Source organism: Panthera onca, chromosome A1 (genome assembly GCF_046562875.1).
Source record: "Panthera onca isolate mPanOnc1 chromosome A1, mPanOnc1 haplotype 2, whole genome shotgun sequence".
Lineage (NCBI taxonomy): Eukaryota > Metazoa > Chordata > Mammalia > Carnivora > Felidae > Panthera > Panthera onca.
The window spans coordinates 57,760,020-57,784,240 of NC_138339.1; the positions used below are offsets into that span (position 1 = coordinate 57,760,020).

Genomic DNA, 24,221 nt, shown 5'->3' on the forward strand with positions numbered 1-24,221 from the left:
CAATACAAAACACAGCAATGCGTTTGCCTTTGCTATCCCTTCCTATACCTGGAATTCCCTTGAAAAACAATTGAAGCAGTCTTTCACCTTCTTTGGCTTTTGGCTCAAATATCACCTTCACACTGAGATCTTCCCTGGTTGATCATCTGGTAAGTTGTCAACCTAAATATTCAAACCCTCCTTTCCAGTATACTGTATCTTCTCTTTCTGCTTTATTTTTCTTCTTAGTATCTCTCAGTATCTAACAAAGTATATATTTTATTTATTTATTTATTTATTTATTTATTTATTATTTGTTTGTTTCCCCATTAAAAGAGAAATTCATTGAGAACTAGGTCTGTTTTTATTTTTATTTTTTTGTTAGCATATCCCTAGTGTCTATAATAATGATCAATGCACATTGGTTGACTAAATAAATAAATGACAATTGTTGTGGAAGAACTTTTGCCTTCCAGGATAAATGTTATGATAGCTAAACTTCATTGACCATTTGGAATATAAGGAGTAAGTGTTCATTGACTTTGTGCAACAATAGCCCCTCTCAGTGTGAGTTGAGGCAGGATTTGGGTAAGTAGATTTGAGCCTACTCGAAAAAATCTTGAGTAGCTTGCCAACAGGTTTAGACATGGTCCTATAGATAATTGGGGTTCATGAGAAGGGAGGTATCATACTCTATTCTGTGTTTTATGTTAACAGTTTGATGAATGGTGTGAAGGAGGAAGTAGGAGTGAGTAGACTTTGGAATTAGGAAGAATCTACCAGGAAATTACTGAATTAAACCATCTAGAAGGTGTATATCCAATGGCCAAACTTCAGTTTTGAAAATGGAAATGGAAAGAAGAAAAATAAATATGGAGAATGGAAATCATGGGTTCTTACTTAGAGTAGTGATCACTGTTGGTTTGAATGAGCTGCTTTCTCATTAAGACAATTTGTTTAGTTTTTCATATCCCTAATTTCTAACCAAGAATTTGAGTCAGTTAATCATTAGGAATATTAAAATCTACCTTAAATCCTGTGGTACTACTTGTTATGGCGGAGGGGGAACAACACATGTTATCTTCCTGGCTAAAAGCTTAGAATTTTCCTGAATTGTTTCATAATGACAAAGTCACCAGATTTTTCAGATATCTCAGTTCTTACTGTATTTCTGTCATTAATGAGATATGAGATCTTGAGCATGTCACTTCTCTAAACATTATTATTACCTTATGGTATACAAGAACATCATGGAAAGAGGACACCAGAGAGTTGTCTTCAAGGTCTGCATTTGAACCCATTATCTCTTACTGCAGATCTCATGCTCTTGGCCACATAGGTATAAACTGTGTAACCTCTGGGGTAGAAGTAGAATATTCACATAGTTCCAATGCCACATAGGAAATAGCTTTCAAAATGCAGAGAAGTAGAGTTTGTGACAGAGTGATCTCCCTGTCACAGGAGAGATTCAAGCAGAAGCTGGGCATCTATGGACATCTATTGCTTCCACTCACCAAGCATTGGCCAACAAGATCTAAGACCTAAAATAGTAGCTGGCTTAGGTGGTTTAATTCCTTCATGCTCCTGTCTAAATCTGAGAACAAAGGGTCAGCTGTGGCGTGTGTTTCCCCTACCCACCATCATTTCTGCTTTCTCACCGTTTCTATAACATTTAGGCTCCACAGCATCTTTCTGGCACTTTTAACATTCATATGTTTTTATCTATGTCTTCACCTTAATTTTGAGGGCAGGGTTTCGACTGCATTCTTCTTCAGGTCTCCTCCAGTGTGTAGACCCAAACTTTGCTCACAGTGGGCATTTACATCATGCTTTCCATTTATTATCTGTTGAAGGATATTATGAAAAGAAAATAACTCATTTGATTCTACCAAATGCTAGTTGAAATAAGAAATTATTTCAAAAATATCTATCTAAAAGCTGCAAAATCCTGTCAACTAGGGACTTTTTCAGGATTGAAAGACAGATGGTGCCTAAGGATATAAGACCAAGCCCTTTTAACCTTCCTGGATGCATGTGTGTGCCTGCAGAAGTGATGATGCAGGGCATCTACACCTCTTTAGGCACATCTGAGAAAAAACTCAGTACAGAAAGTTCTATCATTATTCGATAACCAAAAACTATCTTTTCTTTGTTGGGAGCAAAAGGGAGTATAATTTGTTTTGGGGTAAAAGAGAAGGAGAACCTCTTCCATTTGGGAGATATATTTTTAAAGAGTCTGTGAAAGCAGCGAATATAAACATAAGTAACAAGTGAACCATAGTTGAAATAAAAGTGGTAAAAGTGAGACCCATTATATGTGAGTACCACTGAGTCAAGCTGCATATAATTATCATGGAAGACAATACACAAGCAGAGAATGTTCTTAATGACTTGTCAGAGCCCAAGTGGTGTGGAAAACAACTTGGAGTGCATTTACTCCTCCTTTTATGTAGCCTATCACAATGTAAAGTTGAGGGGGCACCTGGCATTAAATACTGTATTTACAGAAATGCAGTTAAAAAAAATCAAGATAGCATTTAGTGTATTGTTCTTATACAAAAGAGAAAGAAGGAAAAAAAATTGCCTTTATCGACCAACATATTCCAATTATGATGTTTTATTTAAATAATCACAAATGGGCAATTTGTTCAAACTTATTTCTATATTCCCAGCATGACATAATTCCCTATCCACTCAAGTTTTTCTATGAATCTAAGATGGGATAAGTAGAACCATAATTACAGGAAAAAATTTGGGCGTTGCAATTGCAGTCCAGAGTGTTGGGGCACTTTCTTTCATGGCTTCAGCAGTTCTGTTTGTCTTTGTTGAGGCTCTATTTTTCCCCTCACTCTAGCTATGGTTTCCTTATGGTATTTTAAATTAATTATCAATACCTTTTATGCTTTTTTATGTTGTTCTACATTTGTATAGATAGCTCCTGCTATTCTTTGTGAAAATTGCTTCCTTTGCCTCTAGCACGTCTAAACTGCACTTGAATCATGGTGAGGGCTCCGTTGCTGGTAGCTGCACCTGCCTCAACAGAAACAGGCTTTGTTCCCTGGAGAACAGCTTTGTGACAACTGAACCGGAGGCTTCAGTATTGCAGGGGAGATGGTCGGGAGAGGAGAATTTTATCTGGCACGGGACGTTTGGCTTTGCCCCAGTTCCATCCCCATGAGTAGCTTGCATTCATTCCATAGGATTCTTAATGTGACCTATCACTTCAGAAATATCCTGTGCAGTATTTTATTTGCTTGTACTGGGTTGAGTTCATAAACACTAATCACACACACACACACAAAAAACTAATTAGCTCAACAGTGAAAATGGAAGCACTGAACATCTGAGTAGTTATGAATAGTCTTTCAGCGTTGTTGATTCAGTTAGTTATCTTGTATATTTCATGTCCTACACATTGCAGTAAAATAATAATATTCTATAGAGACACACTTATCAAGGAAGCCAGGAATAGAAGGTACTGCATATAGGCATGGCTGAGTCCCAAATTGAGGAGACAAACTCATCTTCTGAATTATGTGCAAATACAAGTGTAAAACCAGGTGAGGATTTTTTTTTAAGGCAATGTGACACTCTGGACGAAATGGATGTGAATTTAAACTCCAGAAATAATTGTGCATGCAATAGAAACTCCAAAATGAAGCAATAGGTCATTAACAAAGATAAAAGAAATCTTGTATCAGTGATAGAGGCAGTTCTTGTATCAGTGATAGAGGCAGTAAGTAAAATGGACGAGGAGATGAAAAGTAATTGGATAAAGCCTTTGCTGAGGAACAAGAAAACTAGGCTGAATTCCTAATGGATTATTAGGGCAAATCAAAGAAAATGGGACAGGGAACATCCTAGTGGCTTCAGGGCTATGGTATCATCAATTTCTAGCTGTGGGACCCCTACAAGCACTGTAAGGTTGTTTAATGATGTAACCTTTAGATAAATTCATTAAAGAAACACCTAGTTTGGGGCGCCTGGGTGGCTCAGTCGGTTGGGCGGCCGACTTTGGCTCAGGTCATGATCTCGCGGTCCGTGAGTTCAAGCCCCGCGTCGGGCTCTGTGCTGACAGCTCAGAGCCGGGAGCCTGTTTCGGATTCTGTGTCTCCCTCTCTCTGACCCTCCCCCGTTCATGCTCTGTCTCTCTCTGTCTCAAAAATAAATAAACGTTAAAAAAAAATTAAAAGAAACACCTAGTTTTTTTTTTAACTTGAAAAAAAAATTTATGTTTATTTTTGAGAGAGAGACAGAGACAGAGCTCCAGAGGCAGAGGGGCAGAGAGAGGAGACACAGAATCAAAGCAGGCTCCAGGTTCTGAGCTGTCAGCACAGAGCCTGACGTGGGGCTCGAACTCACGAACCGTGAGATCATGACCTGAGCCTAAGTCAGTCGCTTAACCAACTGAGCCACCCAGGCGCCCCCCAAAAATTTTTTTAATGTTGATTTATTTTTGAGAGACAGACAGCAACCTGGGGGCAGAGACAGAGGAAGACACAGAATCTGAAGTAGGTTCTAGGCTCTAAGCTATCAGCACAGAGCCCAACGTGAGGCTCAAACTCACGAGTGGTGAGATCATGACCTGAGCCAAGTCAGAAGCTTAATGGACTGAGCCACCCAAGCACCCCATACCTAGTATATATTTTAAGTGGTAGCTGTTGTTGTTATTATTAATATAAAGATCATTATTTTTATTAGAAAAATAAATATTTTAGACATTTTTTACCAGAGATCCTTTCTCCCAACCTCTTTGATTCTTTTAACTAAAAAATAACTGCAAAGAGTTTGGGAGTTATCACTATTTTCTGTGTCCTTGGACCAGGTAATATAAGGCACATTCTTTCAGGGCTGCTTCGTGGTGCTAGCACTGGATAGACTACTTCCAGTGGGGTTGGAAAGAGATGGGAGACTGTTTCTAGTTTGTGGTTGTGTGGATATATTTGATATTATTGCCCCTTTGCTCCATGGTGGGGGATGTAGATACACTTGCATGGTGGGGAAGATAATGTCTTTAAAAGTTAGACTCTAGGGGCACCTGGGGATGTCACTTGGTTAAGTGTCTGACTCTTGATTTTGGCTCAGGTCATGATCTCAAGGTTTGTGAGTTGGAGCCCCATATCAGGCTCTGTGCTGATAGTGCTGAGCCTGCTTGGGATCCTCTTTTTCCCTCTTCTGCCCCTACCAGCTCACACATGGGCATGCTCACTGTATCACTCAGATAAATAAACTTTTTTAAAAAGGTAAGACTCAGAAGAGCAAGGCTGGAATAAACTTGGTCCCTTCAAAAATCAAGGAGCTTTAGAAAATCTGTGTCACACCTCACCTTCTAGACTTAGTAGTCCAATGGTTACCTTGGCTTTACTCTATATGGTGGCTGTGTTGGAGTAAATAGTTTCAATGGAGTTATAATAAAGTTATTAAGTCAGTGATATACTTTATCTTTTCTGAATCTGATTATGAGTTGATGTGCATACATATTTTATCACAAAATATATAGCATTTTAAAGTGTTTTGAGCTCTACTAATAATTACAGCTTATATTTATTGACTACGTACTATGTGCCTACTATGTCAAGTGCTTTTATGAATTGTTTTATTTATTACTTCACCAAAACCTGTGAATGGAATACTTTGATTATCTCCATTTGACAATGAGAAAGCTAAGATGAAGCTTGCTGAAGTTCGCACAGTCAGAAAAGAGCAGAGTTGGCTATGGAAAACAGTGTAGATCTTTCTCAAAAATTAAAAATAGAATTACCATATGGTCTGGTAATTCCACTACTGGGTATTTACCCAAAGAATATGAAAACACTAACTTGAAAAGATACATGGACCCCTATGTATACTGCAGCTTTATTTACAATAGCCAAAATATGGAAGTAACCCAAGTGTCCATCGACAGATGAGTGGATAAAAACATGTAGTGTGTGTGTGTGTGTGTGTGTGTGTGTGTACACGCACGCACACATACACACCTTGGAATATTACTCGGTAATAAAAAAGAATTAAATCTTGCCATTTGTAACAGCATGGTTGAATCTAGAGGGTAAAATGCTAAATGAAAAAAGTCAGAGAAAGACAAATACCATATGATTCTACTCATGTGTCAAATTTAACAAACAAAACAAATGAAAAAATAAAAGAGACCAATAAAACAGACTATTAATTATAGAGAGCAACTGGTGGTTATCAGAGAAGAGGCAAGTAGGGGAATAGGAGAGATAGGTGAAGGGGATTAAGAGTACATTTTAAGTGATGAGCACTGCATGTTGTATGGAATTGTTGACTCACTTTATTGCACACCTGAACCTAATATAGCACTATATTTTAACTTTACTGGAATTAAACAAACAAAATAATGGAGTTGCATTATAGCCCAAGAAGTTACATTCTGGCCCCATGATCTTAACCAAACTTAAAAACATCAACTAACCTTAAACATACCAATAGCCACCATTTGAATTATTTAAGAACAGTGAAACTTTCTTAAAATTCCTTAAAGGTACTTGAGGAACTTTAAAATATGCCTTCAATGTTAATATTAAAAGTTTGTCTTTTGAAAATAAAATCAATTTATTTTCACATACATTTCATGGTATAAAATTAATAAGTAGCATATGCGTGAGCCCCATCTCTCTCTGAAAGTTGGAGTTAAGTGCCACTTTTTAGACTTGGCCAAACAGACAATTCATTTACTGTTCTAGGAATTCCCATTCAGTAATGACTTGTCCTCTCCTTTCTTTTCCTTCTCTCCTTTTTCTTTCCTTTTCCTCTTCCCTTCCCTTTTTTTTTTTTTTTTTTTTTTTGATTCCTTTCTTCCGTTGTGCTTATAATCTCTTTTAGCCCTGTAACTCTGTGTTAACATGCTGTCGGTACATTTCATTTTCATAGTAACGGCTCCTCTTATGATACATGGGCATGTTATTTGTAGTGGAAATCTCTGCTGATATCTTAAAAAAGGCACTGAATTGAATTGCAATGATTTGCAAGCATTTTGCAGTTGTCACCAAAGCCCTCTTTGTCTTTTGAAATCAAAATTTGTGCAGGGCTTAGAGGTTAAAAATGTAACAGAAGAGAAAGGTGACAAAATCTATTGTTGAATAGAAATTCAACTTGTGTGTTGCCAAATTAGAGCCTCTCAAGTTATTGTGAACACTGCTTGCCTATTTTAACTTGGTTGACCAGCACCCTTCTGCTGTGTGACACCTGTTTGTGAACATGCCCTCTCCCTTCCACCTCCATTATTCTCACTATTTCATTTTGCATGCAACGTAAGAGAATCTGGCTTATCCAAGAGAGTCAAACATTAGTGCTATACATGAGACCAATTGCTTTAACCCCTTTAGTGTAAAGATGAGGAAATTGAAACTAGAAGACAGACTTGTGAATCATAATACAGCTACTTAGAGGTTAAGTCATGCCTCAAATTCTCCTCTTCCAAATTCTATCCCAGCTATTTTCCTATATTATCCCTACAAATCAAACCAATGAAACTATTATTAGTCGCTAGTTTAATGCCAATGGTTATTAATAACAAAGGCTCTGATCCTGTATATTCATCTAAGGGGCCAAATAACACATATACACCTCAATGGGAGTGAGGTGTGATCCGTGTGCCACATGCTGTGTTCAACACCTCTCTGAGTCAACTCAAGCATAACTGGGGAGCTATCACGATCCCTTCACCTTCAGAAATGAAGAAATGAAGGCTTATCAGGTGAAGTAACTTCTTGACATTCACAAGTGATGGAGTTTAATTTTAACCCCCATCTTACCAATGCCAACACCTGTGCAGTGCTGCCCCCTAAAGAGTTTTCAATACATTTCTCCCCACTCCCAAACTGCAACAGATGTAAACTTGTACTTGCACCCACAATAGTCTCTCCACCCTCTCATCTGATGTCAGTCCTTTTGATTTGTGTGTGTGTTTTTGTTTTTTGTTGTTGTCATTGTTGTTGTTGTTTTGTCAGAGTGGAGAACTAGGATATAGAGTGGGTGCAGTAATTTGTAGTTCCTCTGTTTTTGCTGGCCACTGTAGCCAGCTGATCTGGACCGTCCCTACTTGGGAGAGCTGGTTGGAGTGTAGGCCAAGTTCAGGCAGCTACAGACCTTTGATTAAGAGCATGAAAAGGCATCTCTATTCCCCAGCTTTTTTTTTTTTTCTGCTTTTGTTTTTGCCCACAGGAGTGGTACAGATGGAGAATGAAGAGGTTCAGTAGCCTGGCTGTGAAGAAAGTTGAGGAAAGCTCCTTTATTACCTGAGGAATATAAATCATATCAGAAGTTTGCAAAGGGGAATTTGGACAGAACCGTAGAGACTTCTAAGTCTCCTTGTATTCTTTCTAATCAGTGATTACAAAGCATAGTCCAGCAAATTAAAATGCTAGTATACCTAAACTTCCTGTGTTATAAAAGCATGTATAACAGAACAGAAACAAGAAAAATAAAAGCAGGTGAGCTTGCAACCTGTTTCCCTTTGACAATTAAGGAAAAAAAAGAAACTAAACTAAATATTATGAACATGAGTATACTTTATTCAGTATCCAACATTTTCAGGCAGAAACAATTTCTAATTTTACACTTTCACCCAATCATTCCACAAGTATATTGTAGCTACATTAATTCAGTAAGTGAGAGATGTTTTCAGCTCACTTAGAATTTAAAAATAAAATGAACAGACACATTAACAGGTAAATTATAATTAAGGGGAATACATGCTATAATAAAGGTAGCCACAAAGTGATTTGGGAATGTAAAGAAAGAGGTAATTTTTGGTGGAGATTTTGATCAAGATTTTTCAGAGCAGTTGACATGCAGGGTGAATCTTATAGAATGAATAGTCATCATCCAGTTGTGAATGGGGGGATACAAAAACTTCAAGGCAGAGGAAGCTCAGTGTGTAAAGAATTGATGTCACAAAATAATGTGGCCACTGAGGGTGACGTAGGTTGTTCACAATGGTGAGGTGATGTCAGAAAGTGGCAATGAGGAAGGAGACTAAGTTAACCTTGGGAATATAAAAGGTTCACACCAAAATACGACCAATTTATTTTTCTTTTAAGTTTATTTATTTATTTTGAGAGAGAGAGAGAAAGAGTGCAAGCAGGAGAGGGGCATAAAGAGAGAGGGAGATAGAATCCCAAGCAGGTTTCCCACTGTCAGTGCAAAGTTTGATGAAGGGCTCAGACTCACAAACCGTGAGATCATGACTTGAGCCCAAATCAAGAGTTGGATGCTGAACCCAACTGAACCACCCAGGCACCCCCAAATATGACCAATTTGAATGTCAATCTCAATACGTGTCAGGATGTTTTATCATAAATCAAGTAAGATTAATCTTCTGTTTACCTTTATAAATAATAAAGACTTTGCAAATAATGTTCAACAAGATGAGATGAAATTGAAATGCTATTCCAAAATTATCTTGGATCTGGATAGATATTTTTAATAAAATGTTAATGCAAAAATAACATTTTGTGCTTTCCCAGTAGGTTATCATATCAGTTGATAGTTAGAAACACTTTAGGTTGTTACAAAGGTTAATCATTTGTATTTAGTATTGTATCTGTAATATATATGCTTGCAGTGGTTATTCCATGAGCTACAAGAGAGAATTACAAAGTTCCTTGTTTGCTTTTCTTTTTTCCCTCCTATAGGGCTAAGTTTTTTTTGTTTGTTTGCTTGCTTGTTTTCTTTACTTTTTTTCCCCTGCAGAACTAAGTTTGCTTTCAGTTAGCAATGGAACGTGTCAGTGACTTAAAACAACACATGTTTAAGGGTGTCTGGGTGGCTCAGTCGGTTAAGCATCTGACTCTTGATTTTGGCTCAGGTCATGAGCTCATGGTTCGTGAGTTCAAGCCCCACATCAGGCTCTGCACTGACAGTGCAGAGCCTCTTGGGATTCCCTCTCCCTCTCCCTCGCCCTCTCCCTGTCTCTCTCCCTCTTCATGCCTCTCCCCCACTTGCACACTCTCTGTCACTCTCTCAAAATAAATAAACATAAAAACAAACCCACAAGTTTATTTCTAAATCACACTGTGTCCATTGTGGGTTGACTAGGGACTTTGCTTCTCATGGTCCTCACTCATATAGCTGATAAAGACTTGAACATCTGGAACACTGCATTTGCAGAGGCAAAAAAAAAAAAAAATGGATAATCATGCTTGATTTCTTACTAAAGATGCTCACTGAAATTAACAAATGTCAGTCATGATGACATTTCACTGGTTGAAATATATCAGGTGTTTTTTCCTATTTGTAAGAGAGGTTTAGGAAGTACAATTTTACCATATACCTTGAAGGAAGAGAACCCACCTCCCCCCCAGAAAAGAAGGAAGAAAACCCCACTTACATAGAGACCACTCTAAGTTGCCTATATAATATTAGTTACCTTAAATGGTCATAACAAAATGCCATAGATTGGGTAGCTTAAACAGCAGAAACTTGTTTATTTTCTTGGACTTTGGAGGCCAGAAGCTAAGATAAGCATTCCAGCAGAGTTGGGTTCTGGTTCAGAGCTTTTGTTTCCACCTTTCTGATAGCTACCTTCTCGCTGTGTACTTACATAGCAGAGAGAGACCACTGGTGTCTCATCTTATTCTAAGGGTACCAGTTCTATTGCATCAGGACCATACCTTTATGACCTCATGTTAACTTAGCCATCCCTTTCAATGCCCTGTGTCTAATTTAAGCCCATGGAGGATCCAGGCTTAAACATATGAATTTGAGAGGGAGGACACAATTCAGTCTATAGCACATAGTATATTTTTTGATAAAGTTTGACTGAATATAGACTTTGAGAATGACACTGTCGAAATAATGTAGTGCATGTTGGTGGATTGGTGCTACAATGGCATAAGCCATATTAATTATATTGGCAAATTATTAAACTTATGTGCTCTAAAAATTGTTAGTAAATACTGTCAAGATTTATAACCTAAAATATTCCTGAATAGGCTTTTTTAAGAAAAAAAGATTATTTCAACAAGGTTCTAAAAAAGGCAAGTAAGAAGGATGTAGAAATGGGAACCTGCTCATCTGTCACTCCTCATCTTTCCTCTGTTCCCTCTCTGTTTGCAAAATGGAGGCAGTTCTGCTGACACACTACAGATTCTTATTCAGTATGAGGCCATCCCTGAAGATATTGTCAGTGAGCTTCCTGGGTCTCTGCTAATCTTGTTTGGGTCTAACTTTAGATAAGTGATAGGTGTGTGCCATTTCTTCTTGAACAGGTCATGGCAAGCTCCTCCTTGAGTTGTTCTAATTTAATTGCATGGTTTGTTTTTTTTTTTTTTTTCCTTCCATTTTTATGTTTTAAAATTAGAAATAGGATTTTATTTCATTTTAGCTCAGTATCTATTAGTCAAACAATTAGTCTGTTGGTTTGTCCTAAGAGTAAATTATCTTTCCTTTCTTGCTCCTGCTGAAGTATTTTTTTCCCCTCAAAATGTCACGATATCACTAGATTTATTTATTTGATATTTTTAAACTGAACCATGTACCTCTTTCAGCAAAGAATAAATTTAACTGCTTTTTTTTGTTGTTTCTTGAATTTTCTGTGAACATTTCAGTCATCTGGTTACTACTACCCTGTTAAATGATTCATATGAAGATAGTACATGAACTTTTATGAAGTATTTCACATTTCAGATTATTGAAGGAACATTCTGTCCTAAATTTCATGAAGGAGTAATCATGTAATTGTTTAAGATAACCTATAGATCTCTTATTCTTAACCAAAGAGTGGCACCTGTGATTGGGGGCTAAGTTACAGTTGAGACATTATTTGGCTAATTTACCTGTGGTTTAAAAAAAGAAAGAAAGAATGAAAGAAACAAAGTAAAATTTATGTTTAACCAAATAGTATCTCCACTTCATCTCCCTAAATACTGATAATTTTCCACTTTTCTATCACTTTTATTTGTCTCTCTCTTTTTTTTTTTTTTTTTTCTGGATAGAATGACATAGTAGAACACATTTGGAGCAAAATGTTTAAATAAACTTTTCTATTTTAAAATGATTTAAGCTTTTAAAATGTTTATTTTATAGAATTATTGCAAAGATAGTACAGAGAGTTCCTGTATACCCCATACTTAATTTTTCCTATTATTAAAATCTTGCAGTAGTATGGCACATTGTTACAATTAACGGACCAATACTGATACATTATTTTTAACTAAAGTTCATACTTAATTCAGATTTTCTCCATTCTCCCCTAATGTCCTTTTTCTGGTCCAGGATCCTATGCAAAATACCACATCATATTTAGTAGTCCTATCTTCTTTAGCTTCTTTTGGTTGTGACAGTTTCCAGACTTTCCTTATGTTTGATGACCTTGGCAGTTCTAAGGAGTTTTGGTCAGGTATTTTATAGAACAGCCCTGGTTGAGATTTGTCCGATATTTTTCTCCTCATTAGAGTGTGGTAATGTATTTTAGTAGGAGGGATATAGAGGTAAAAGTGCCTTTCTCATCATCTCATATCAAAAGCACATTCTTTCTTTTTTTTCATGTTTATTTATTTTTGAGAGAGAGAAAGAGAGAGCACGAGCAGGGGAGGAGCAGAGAGAGAGGGAGACACAGAATCTAAAGCAGGCTCTGAGCTGTCAGCACTGAAGCGGGCCTTGAACCCATGGACCGTGAGATCATGGGCTGAGCCAAAATCAGACACTCAACAGACTGAGCCACCAAGGTGCCCCAAGAGCATATTCTTTCAACATGACTTATCACTGTTAATATTAACCCTGATCATTATTTGACCGAGTTAGTGTTTTTAAAAGTACTTCACTATAAAATTATTGTTTTTGTCTTCCTTTCTATAATGTACATTTTAAAAGAAGGGTACTACACACGAATTTCTTTTGAAGTGTTTCAAAGAAAGTACCTTACACTTAGGGAGTGAGAAGTTCTATTCCACTTCATTGAGTGCAGAGTGTCCACATAAATGACTTGGAATCCTTCTGTTTTGAGAGAGTTGTTTCTCTTTATATTTATTTATTTATTTATTTATTTATTCATTTTTCATTTATGTCAATACAGACTCCTGGGTACTTACTTTATACTTTAGGTTATAAGTCAGTACTACTTGATTTACTTTGTTGACCATAGTGTTCCAGTTTGGCCCCTGAGAGTTCTTAGTTGGCTCTTGAGTCCCTGGGACATACACCCACCATTGTGGGTTTTTATTTTGTTTTCAGCATTTTCTCACTTTCTGATATTACAGGATACTCCAGGCTTTTGTGTATTTTCTGCTCCAGCCTTGGAGTCAGCCATTTCTGCAAAGGGAATTGTTAGTTTTGTTTGTTTGAGAACAGTATTAGAAAGCAAAATCTAGATATGATTTGAAGTCCTCCATTCTGTGTTTTAATTTAGCTACAGTATTGGTTGGCCATTGAGAACTTGATGTTTCTTCCACACAATAAGGAAATGCCATACTTTGTTTCATTCTCATTTATTAACTATATGAATTTTATATGTTGCTTCCAGATGTTTGGCTTTACCTACTAGGACCTCTAGAATTGGAGTTATTTAACTATGACAAATCTGTGCTTCTGTTGTAGTTCAGGAGAAGGAATCCTTCTTTTTCAGTTTACTTGGGTGTAAGGAAAATAGAAATCAAACTAGAATTGATAACTAAATGCATTTGTTGAATTAGAAAATGAATTAATAAAGGAATTTGTTCCTTAATAAGATCATTATTAATTAAATTGTCTGAGATAATTGTATTTTGGTTTCATTTTTCTTAAACTTTGTGTCACAGTGATCTGCCTTTTGGCAGATCTTTGTAAGAAATGTCATATTGCAGAGTGCATGGGATGGCAGTATCACTGAGGCAAATATTTATTGTAATAATTACGTTCATCATAAAATATATTAATTTTAGGCCTGAAAGGAATCTTAAAAACTATTATTTAAGTTCATCATCTTAATATTGAGTAAAGTGACTTATCTGACCTTATTTATTTATGTAGCTGCAAAACTAGAACCAGAATTCAACTACTTCAAGAATATATGTGTATGTATATATGTATATATGTGTATGTATATATGTATATATGTGTATGTATATACACACACACACACACACACACACACGCACCATACATGTATGTATATATACAACTGCAGAGAGAAGAAACTTTGATTTAGTAAAGCATTTTGGTGGCTGAGGGCATGGCCATCCAAATTACATTTGCTATTTAAAAAAAAAATAATGTTTTATTATTTATTTTTGAGACAGAGCGACAGAGAGACAGAGCATGAGCAGGGAATGGGCAGAGAGAGAGAGAGAGACACAGAATCTGAAGGAGGTTCCAGACTCTGAGCTGTCAGCACAGAGCCCGACACGGGGCTTGAACTCATGGACCGTGAGATCGTGACCTGACCCCAAGTCGGTCGCTCAACTGACTGAGCCAACCAGGCGCCCCACATTTGCTATTTTTAATCTAAGACTCACTGGGTAGAATCAAGAAATTTTGAAAAGAAATCCATCTCTGCTTGGAACTCAAATGTACAAAGGGAAATTATTTATTATTGATTGATTATTCCTTTATTTAGAGGAAAATAAAATCCACAGCTTTGGATGAATCACCAAGAATATATCCATTCAAGTGATACTAAAAATGAAAATAGAGGTTTCCCAAAGAAAGTCATTAATATGATTGTGTTGCCTTAACCTTCCTGGCAATTGCCCAGGAACTTTGGCTCTCATAACTCAGTGTCTCATTCCTTCCTCTTCCCTCTTGCTGATTTTCGGCATTGGTGACAAGGAAAAACATCCTGGAAGGTTGGGCCCAGCAGAAACTTGGAGGGGATTAAGATGTCATGTCTGCTTTCTAATTTCTTGGAGTAATAATCCTCAATCCTGAGCTAGAAGAAAGAAAAGGAACATTGCAGCCTTTATATCAGGGTGCAAGGTAGGTAAACAATGCCCATTTTGAACTAAAATCAGCCTGTCACACGTCTCCTTTGTCCTCCTGGTGTCCCAGGCCATGAGACAGAAGGGCTAGAAATCTGCCTCCTTTGATGGTAAAAAGAGAATTTCAGCTATCTTAAGCATTTTCTTGCTACATTACTGATGAGTATTTTACAGAGGACACAGAAACTTGATTCCTAAGAGATGTTTCTCTTAGCTTTAGAGTCAGTTGTTCAAAAGCAGGCATCACTAAGGGTTCCATGAGTTGAGTAAAGAGTCTGCTTGCAGGGTAGCACGTGTTGATATCACTACTAGGTGAGAAACCAATGTTCACAGACCCTCCCTCCCTTCCAGCTTTGGTGGCTGCACATATCAGTTAGCCCATGACCAAGTGCTGGGAGCACATAGCTTTCATTGTTAGGGGACAAAAGTGTAGTCACAATGTCAAAAAGCTCACCTTCAATCATTTATTATTTATGTATTCATTATGTTGAGTTGGGAGACCAGGAACAATTGCAGATAACAGAAAATTGGAATTAAAATGAGAAAATTTATTTACATTTTGTCTCAACTGAAGTTTTTTTAATCATTATTTGCTGAAGATTTGAAACTGCTTCTTTAGTAGGAGAATGAAGACTTGAAGAGAGATATTAATACAGACATTGCCTTTGGTAGAAATAAGGTTTTTCAGTGGCCTCTCATTTTTTTTAATATTACTTTAAAAAATTGATATAAGCTACGGTACTGGAAAGGAACTAATATTCTTGATTTCTTTAGAAACTGTATTTGGACACACCAAAAGAAGATGAATCATAGAATGTCATCATAGGAGAGAATGTTATTTGACAATCCACTGACTCTGTTGAGTTTTGTTTTGTTTGTTTTTGTTTTTGTTTTTTGTTTTTGGAAAACGAATTTTTTCTTCTGAGTATAGTCTAATTAGCTCTGATCATTTAATTCAGCTGAACAAAACACAGTAAATAAAACACAACAAACAATCAGAAAAAGGATAGCATAACATAAGTTTTATCAAATATCTGGTTCTTAGGTAAATTCTTCCAAAATAATACAATAGTAAATGTGGCCCAAGGGAATGTTTTATGAAATTTTGCCAGACGTGGAACAGAAACATCTGTCCTAGTTATCAAGGGACTTCTATTCAAGTCTGCCCTTCCTCCCCTCCTCCCCTCCTCCACTCCTCCCTTCCTTCCACTTAGATTTATGTGTAGAAAATCTGTCTGTATAGCCAGCACTGTTGTAGGTACTGAGAACACCAAAGTCATTTACACAAAATACTCCCTTCATGGAACTTAAATTCTAGTAATCAGCTCCCATGCATACAATACTGTAGGATTGTAGTGGGTTGAAACACTGAACACTCCCTGAAAGAATCCACCCCAATACTCACCATGCATTTCCTAATGTCCTCCACTCTTTTTGAGAAGAGAAGAAAGATTATCTCATCCCATACTCCAGTAGCAGACAAAGAAATCCTCCCATCCACCTTTTAAACTTTTTAACAGACCAGGAGTTTATTATTCAGGAATAACTCCATTATGCTTGTCCTGCTTAGAGTTTGGGGAAAATTGTTCAAATCATATGGGAGGTGGTTCTTTGGAAGCCCCAGCTAACATGAAAAGAAAAAATAGAAGATTTATAATCCGAAGCCAGACTTAATAATACATAACAAATTGCAGCTCTTTTGGGGAATCTCCCTAGGTACCATTCCTAGGGATTCCAAGTGTTTAATTGAAATTTCTTTGGGGACAGTAGTAATCATTCACTTAAGCATTATATTTATATTTGTGCATGAAGGAGGGAAGTCAAAGGGCTAATAGAACGAATGAGCAGAATGGCTGCTTTTCAGCTGCAGGCCATGAGGAGCTGCCAATTCTCAGAGGAGCGCTTATCCTGGAGACAGCTTGCTTACGTTGTCCTCCAGGGACTAGAGGAGGAGGACAGAGATGTGACTGACAGCTGTTTCTTCCTGGACTGAGACAGAATGCATGATCCCAGTGCAGCCTGTTTTAATCAAACTATTTTCAGTCTAGAGGATTAAAACATCTCAAGATGGAAAAGTATTCTGGTATAGATTTATTCTTAGGAAGGCTATTCTTTTCCCCTCACGGTTAGCATGGTGTTTGACTCTCAGGAGACCTGTGCCTTCATGATTTTCAAAGCAAAGTTAATGAGTAAACTATTATTCTAGGAATATTTTAGCCACTAAAATTTGTGATGGAATCAAAATAGAAGTCACCCTGTTACAATAATTTTGCTTTCTTTGCATAGCCAGAGATCCTACCTCCTTTCAATTCACATGAGAGTAGTAGATTAGCTTCAAATAGTTCTTTCCACATTCTGTAAATCTCAAGTGTTGACTCTATTGTTATTTTCTGGGTCTGACAGGTGCAACCTTCAGCTACACACATAGAAATACTTGCATGCAACTGGTTTAATTTTTAACAGCTTTATTGAGGTATAATTTACAAATCACAAATGCTCCCATTTCAAGTGTACAGTTGCATGAATTTCAGTAAATTAACACAGTTGTACTCCCATCACCACAATACAACTTTAGAATATTTCTGTCAACTCCAAAGGATTTTTGTTCTCCACTCCAGTCCCAGGAAGCAATGGTTTAGTTTTCATCTAACTTTATAATGGTTTATGTTCATCATCTGAAGGTCTAGGTTTAGTTTCCTTAGATGTGGGCATTAGTCTGTATTTTTGAAGACAGATAGATATTATCATCCTCATTTTATGAACGAGGAAATATAGATTTAGGGAAGCCAGGAAATTGACCCAGGGTCCCAGAGCTACAAATCTGGAGGATTTGAACTTCATTTAGTCTGACTCCAAAGCCCCTTTGCACTATGTTGCATGATCACTCTTAGTTTGAGAATGATCTGGTTGTGGGTCTTAATAGAAGTTGGAGATGAATCAAAGAGGATTCTTGTTATTCTTGTGGATGTGTATATTAACGTTTCCAATTTCTCAACTGCCTTATTATTTGTATGACTATATGTACTGTATATGTACATGTACACATATAGGTATAGCATATCTCCTTTTTTATTTTGGCTTGTATTAGGGTTTAATATCTGACAGTTTTAAAATGCTAACTTATGTAATTGTTGTTTTCTTTCTATTAAAAAGTTATTGTATTATCCCTTTTCTCATATGTATGAAAACATCTCATGAAACATTTTGCTGTTATTGAAAGATAAATTGCTAGTATTGAAATACAGTATAATGTTACATATTGATGAGGTATTTCTTTATTTCCAAATGTTTACTTGGAGGTACATTAGTCAAAGTTGTTTTATTTTTAAATTTATAATACAAATAATTAGAGATTTAACATCTGACATGTAAGAATGATGTTAAATTTTATTATGTTGGACTGGTAAGGATTTTAATAAAATCTTAGTCACCAACTCATGACATTGCAACAGAAATTACCATAGGTAGGGCTGTGAGAGCTTTGTGAACTGCCAAAATCTGAATCTGAGTTCCTGCTTTTCTACTGCCCAAATCCATGTCCTTTAACAGGTCATATCATTTTCCTGCTCCTACAAAATAGGTCTGACTAAATAGTAGTTTATTGTTATTAACAAGTTCCCATGAGAAAGTGGCTATTTTATCTTTTGGATCTCATAGTTGTGGATGTTTCCCATAAAACACAACATCAAACAATTCAATATTGACTGCATTATTTTGGTTAAATCTATAGATTTTTGGACAAGGAAATTCAAATGTATATAAAGGATTAGCCACAATCAAAATTTATTTTTCATTCCTGTGAAGCCAGAAATCAGTAATGCTGATGACTGGGCTCATCTCCTCCAGGTGATGACTGTGGGGACAAGGTGTCTTTCATCAGTGGCACTACCATCTTGAATCTATAATTGCTAGATCTTCTGCATCATACGGGAAAGAAGACATGGAGGAGGATCATTTGCTTTTTAAACTCCAGGGTTAAATGACACACATCACTTCTGCTTCACTTGGTTGACAAGAACTAGATATGGTCTGACCTAGATGCCATGGGAGCCCAGTGATAGTTCCTGGCTGGACGACCACCTTCTAGAATCTGGTTCTTTACCATAAAAAGAAAACTGTCGGGGCGCCTGGGTGGCTCAGTCGGTTAAGCGGCCGACTTCAGCTCAGGTCATGATCTCGCGGTCCGTGAGTTCGAGCCCTGCGTCGGGCTCTGTGCTGACAGCTCAGAGCCTGGAGTCTATTTCAGATTCTGTGTCTCCCTCTCTCTCTGATCCTCCCCCGTTCATGCTCTGTCTCTCTCTGTCTCAACAATAAATAAACGTTAAAAAAAAAAATTAAAAAAAAAAAGAAAACTGTCTCCTAATTTTAGTAGACTCTCAAACTAAATCTATGACTCTCAAACTAAATCTCTAGGCAAATAATTAAAGGAGATCTGACCCTGAAACTTAATGGAATCTTGAACCCTGAGCCAATTAGATGTTGGTAGGGGAATGATAGTAGGTAACTTGGTAACTCTCAAATGAGGGCATGGTCCCATTAGCTGTTTTCAAAAATTTTCTGGCCCACATCATGGTTTAAATAAAAAAGCTCAACTGCTCTGTTCGAAGGGGTTTGGGGGAAGGGACAGCTCTAAACAGGTCCTTCTCACTCACTGCAGGCTCTCAACAGAATCCCTAGGGATCCTAGACAGGTAGATGAAAACCACTGGTGTAGATTAGTTCAGAATCCCTTCCTGTCTCAACATTCTCTGATTTAAGGTTTTTATTCTCTTTCCCTCCTCTTTTATTTCTTAATAAAATCTTCTTTAATCAGTATAGAAAGTCTAGAGCAGAAACTAAAGTCTAGCAGCCCAAGACCTACTTTATTTGAATTGTACTTTTTTTTTTTTAATTACATGTTGTGGCCATTATTTATAAATAAATAAATAAATAAATAAATAAATAAATAAATATCATATAGAGTCTAGATTTCAGGCTTTTCTAAAAACAATGCAAAATTGGGCAACATTAGTTCTATCTTTTTGAATGGCAGATATCTACTGGAGCTGAATAACAGCTACCTTATCAAAACCCTCTTTCTTTTTCTGCAGGCCCCCACTGCTCCTTATTGGCCTTTACCAATAAGCTGACTTAGCTCCTTTATGTTAACTACCTAGCTTCTGTAAGTCATTTGAATTTACAAAATACGATCTAGTGGAAAATTGTACGACCTTGTTGAAATTTTTATCTTTTTCAGGCAAACAGATAATTATTAAGAACTTGTGGGCAAGATTAAATTGAATCTCCACTTCCAATTGTTCTTCAACCTATTTTTCATAGCAAGTTACACTGCGTGATCCTTTCCTTTTTGGAAGATATTTATTTATAAGATGAATTTTCCACAATAATTATCCCCCTTCATTACTCCCCATAGCCTTTCGGCTTACAGGATTTTAGATTTCTTCTCTGAATTAATTTAAGTAGTGATTTTCTCTTACCAGAGAAAGAGTCTGTATAGCAACAATATATATGACAAAAGACATAATGGCACTCCTTCTTCTTCTTTTTTTTTTTTTTTTTTTTTCAAATTTGGCAATCTTTTTCTTAAGAGTTGTAGCTAATAATGTCTTTCTGATGTGTAGTGAAACTTTGACATATGTCATGGTTGTCAAAGTCAGCATTAACACAAAATAATAAGTTATTTAATATAGGATTCAACTTTATTATTTTTTCAAGTAAGCTGTCTATCACCAAGTTCTAAAGTGGATTTCTTTAAAGTCTCCCTGTCTCCAGAGAAAAGGGGAAAAGGCAGTGTGTCCCTGGACAGGATCTATGACTCATTATGTCAATCAAACCCCACTTCAGAAGGGAATAAAGAGATTTGTATCTCAAAGCTGTGCATAACGACTCCTCGGCTTTTCATTTCATATTTATGAGCGGTTTACTTTGAAGTGTTTATCAGCCAATGCGCAGAAACATGAGGGAGCCTTGCCTGAAACCATACTCATGCGTCTAATCTGTGAAATGCTTGCTGAGCAGACTAGCTCATCAGCGCATGCCATGCAAAAATAAATACATAAATAAACTTTTTGTTATTTGAGGTCTTGGAGCCATGTCTTTATATGAACTATAAAAAAGGGATAAATGGTGCTGAACATTTTGAAATCGGTGTAACACAGGAAACTTGGCTCTGTGATGTGCAAAAATAAGGGAGGGGTGGATAATTTCTTGCTTGAAATAAAACCTGGTAGAATGCAGAGAAATAAAAATACACAAATATTTACATAGACGTCTCAGAAGGTCTAAGGCTTTGGGGCTAAGTGACCACATGATGGCAGTGACTAGGTTGTTTTGTTTATATATGTAAATATATATATACATATGTATATATATATTTATTTATATAAAGATATAATTATATATATATATAAAGATATAATTCTCAGAACGATTATAAACATAGCACTGCCAAGATGTTGAAAGCATTAAACAGAAAGCTGTTTTACATATTTTATCTGTGTTAGTGCTCCATATGTATTTTAAGATTTATAAAATAGGTAGAAATGTCAGGGACAGTGAAGAAAGGGGTGCACAGAATAAGATAAAATATACATTTTTTTAAAAAATATGAAATTTATTGTCAAATTGGTTTCTATACAACACCCAGTTCTCATGCTAACAGATGCCCTCCTCAGTGACCATTACCCACCCTCCCCTCCTTCCCACCCCCCATCAACCCTCAGTTTATTCTCAGTTTTTAAGAGTTTCTTATGGTTTTGCTCCCTCCCTCTCTAACTTTTTTTTTCCTTCCCCTCCCCCATGGTCTTCTGTTAAGATTCTCAGGATCCACGTAAGTGAAAACACATGGTATCTGTCTTTCTCTGTATGACTTGTTGCACTTAGCTAACACTCTCCAGTTCCATCCACGTTGCTACAAAAGGCCATATTTCATTCTTTCTCATTGCCATGTAGTATTCTATTGTGTATATAAACCACAATTTCTTTATTCATCAGTTGATGGACATTTAGGCTCTTTCCATAATTTGGCTATTGTTGAAAGTGCTGCTATAAACATTGGGGTACAAGATCACCATGATCAAGTGGGATTCATTCCTGGGATGCAGGGCTGGTTCAACATTTGCAAACCAATCAATGTGATACATCACATTAATGAAAGAAAAGAACCATATGATCCTATCAATCGATGCAGAAAAAGTATTTGACAAAATTCAGCATCCTTTCTTAATAAAAACCCTCAAGAAGGTCGGGATAGAAGGAACATACTTAAACATCATAAAAGCCATTTATAAAAAGCCCACAGCTAATATCATCCTCAGTGGGGAAAAACTGAGAGCTTTCCCCCAGAGATCAGGAATACGACAGGGATGTCCACTCTCACCGCTGTTGTTCAGCATGGTGTTGGAAGTTCCAGCATCAGCAATCAGACAAAAAAGGAAATCAAAGGCATCAAAATTGGCAAAGATGAGGTCAAGCTTTCACTTTTTGCAGATAAAATATACATTCTTAATGAATGACACTGGTACATTTTCTCTGTCTTTTATCTCTCTAACTTCATTTAATTCATTAACTCAACAAATGTTCGTTGAGCAGCTAATACACTACATCCTGGCTTTGTGGTAGTAAGCATCAGCCAATGTTGCTGAGGAGGATCTGGTGTGTTGAGCGAGGCTGACAAGTCAACAAGCCAATGTTATTGTCACATATCAGTCACTCACTATGACCAAGGGATGCTCAATTCTCTACTTCCTTACACTGGATCCCTTATGTCTGTACTTCTGTCTCATATATTTCCAACAAAATGGGGTTAAAAGAAATAATTCACTTTTATAATCTATATAGTATTTCATTGATCTGAACAGTTGGGTGAACATAAACTGTAGGAATTCATAAGCCATTCTCTTATAAAATAATTACTTTCCTGTTTTGCCTTTTTTCTACAGATTCTTCCAGGAGCCCCATCTCCCACTCCCCACCTCTTAGTATCCTAATTTGGAAAAGTGACTGATGACTAGACTTTCACTAGAAATACTACATAATCAAAGAAATTCTTTAAATGCTTATTTATTTTTGAGAGAGAGAGTGAGCAGGGTAGAGGCAGAGAGAGAGAGAGAGAGAGAGAGAGAGAGAGAGAGAGAGGTGCAGAGGATATGAAACGGGCTCCACACTGACAGCAGTGAGCTCAGGAACATGAACCATGAGATCATGACCTGAGCTGAAGTCAGATGCTCAACCGACTGAGCCACCCAGGTGCCCCTCATCAAAGAAATTTAAGGCTGAAAGTCTTTAGATTCAACTAGAAAGCATGACATGTAAGAGAGCACCCAGGCTTTGGAGCCAAAAATAGAAATGCATAAATCAGGGCTTTTCTACCTCATCATCACATGGCCTTAGTTAGAAATGTTATTTCTTTCTTTGAGCCTAATACCTTCCTCCTAGCTTTGTTCTGAGGATTATATGAGATTTTATATGTAATGTGTTTATAACCAGTCTTAATACCAACTACACACTTGGTAAATATTAAGCCATAAATGTTTGTTGAGTGACTGAATGAAGGATGCCAACCCTTCTGATCCCATCCTTTTATTTTCAAAGAAAACCTGAGGAGTCAAGGGATTAAGGGGCTTACCCAAGATTATATGTTTGCCACTCAGAATCAGGTTTTCTGGAGAAAAAAGAAATAGTTACTTCCCCCGCTGCATCTGCCTTCCCACACCCACCAATGTAGGTAGAGTAAAAAATAAATTTACCAGGAACACAACAGGATACTGTAATTGTGTGTGTGTCTTACTTGTTAGCCTATTGGAGATCCCCCAAAAGCAGGGACACAGCTTTTCTGTCTCTCTATCTTTGGTTGGTCCCTAGCATACCCTTTTATCTCTTTGTGGAACTGAATTGAACTAATCAGTTTGAAACACAAACGCTGGGTGCCCTTGGGTCTGTGTGAGCCACATAATGACAATGATTCTGAGGGAGACTGAAGTACCAAGAAGCATAAAACCTGCCAGATATGCAGGCACGTCAACCAAAGCCTTTGTGGGGTGTGTTCCTGATAATGCTGATGGATAGGTTTTCTGAAAGGACTATTTTGATTTTCTTATCCGAATGGAGATTGAGCACACTGTACACAAGAGAAAATGATTTGGAGCCAATTCTAAGAGAGAGGAAATTGAAGCAAGAAATAAGTGTTTGAAATAATAATCTGCTGCTGATCCCTAAACAACCTGAAATGAGAGCCCAGGAATTAATGAGGCTCCTAACCCCTTGTGACATAGGCATGTGGGACTTCCACCAGAGAAGCGGCAGTTTCCCTGGTGGCCTGTTCACG

At 37.0% G+C, this 24,221-nt stretch overlaps 1 protein-coding gene and 1 long non-coding RNA gene across 12 annotated transcripts in view; one reads left to right on the top strand and one right to left on the bottom strand.

Annotated features, from left to right (window-relative positions):
- The window catches only part of LOC132680968 (uncharacterized), a 47,311-nt gene extending 36,718 nt beyond the window's left edge, over positions 1–10,593 (bottom strand). The window contains exons 1-3 of one of the 3 annotated variants that reach the window (XR_009610783.2): positions 10,373–10,593; positions 8,092–8,240; positions 1,714–1,823 (exon numbers count right to left, since the gene is read on the bottom strand). This is a non-coding gene — a long non-coding RNA (uncharacterized LOC132680968). The remainder of the gene's footprint in view (positions 1–1,713; positions 1,824–8,091; positions 8,241–10,372) is intronic. The other 2 variants (XR_009610782.2, XR_009610784.2) reach the window with 2 other exon arrangements.
- Positions 1–24,221, top strand: part of TENM2 (teneurin transmembrane protein 2) — a 1,291,685-nt gene that overhangs the window by 384,520 nt on the left and 882,944 nt on the right. The gene's annotated exons all lie outside the window — the stretch shown is intronic.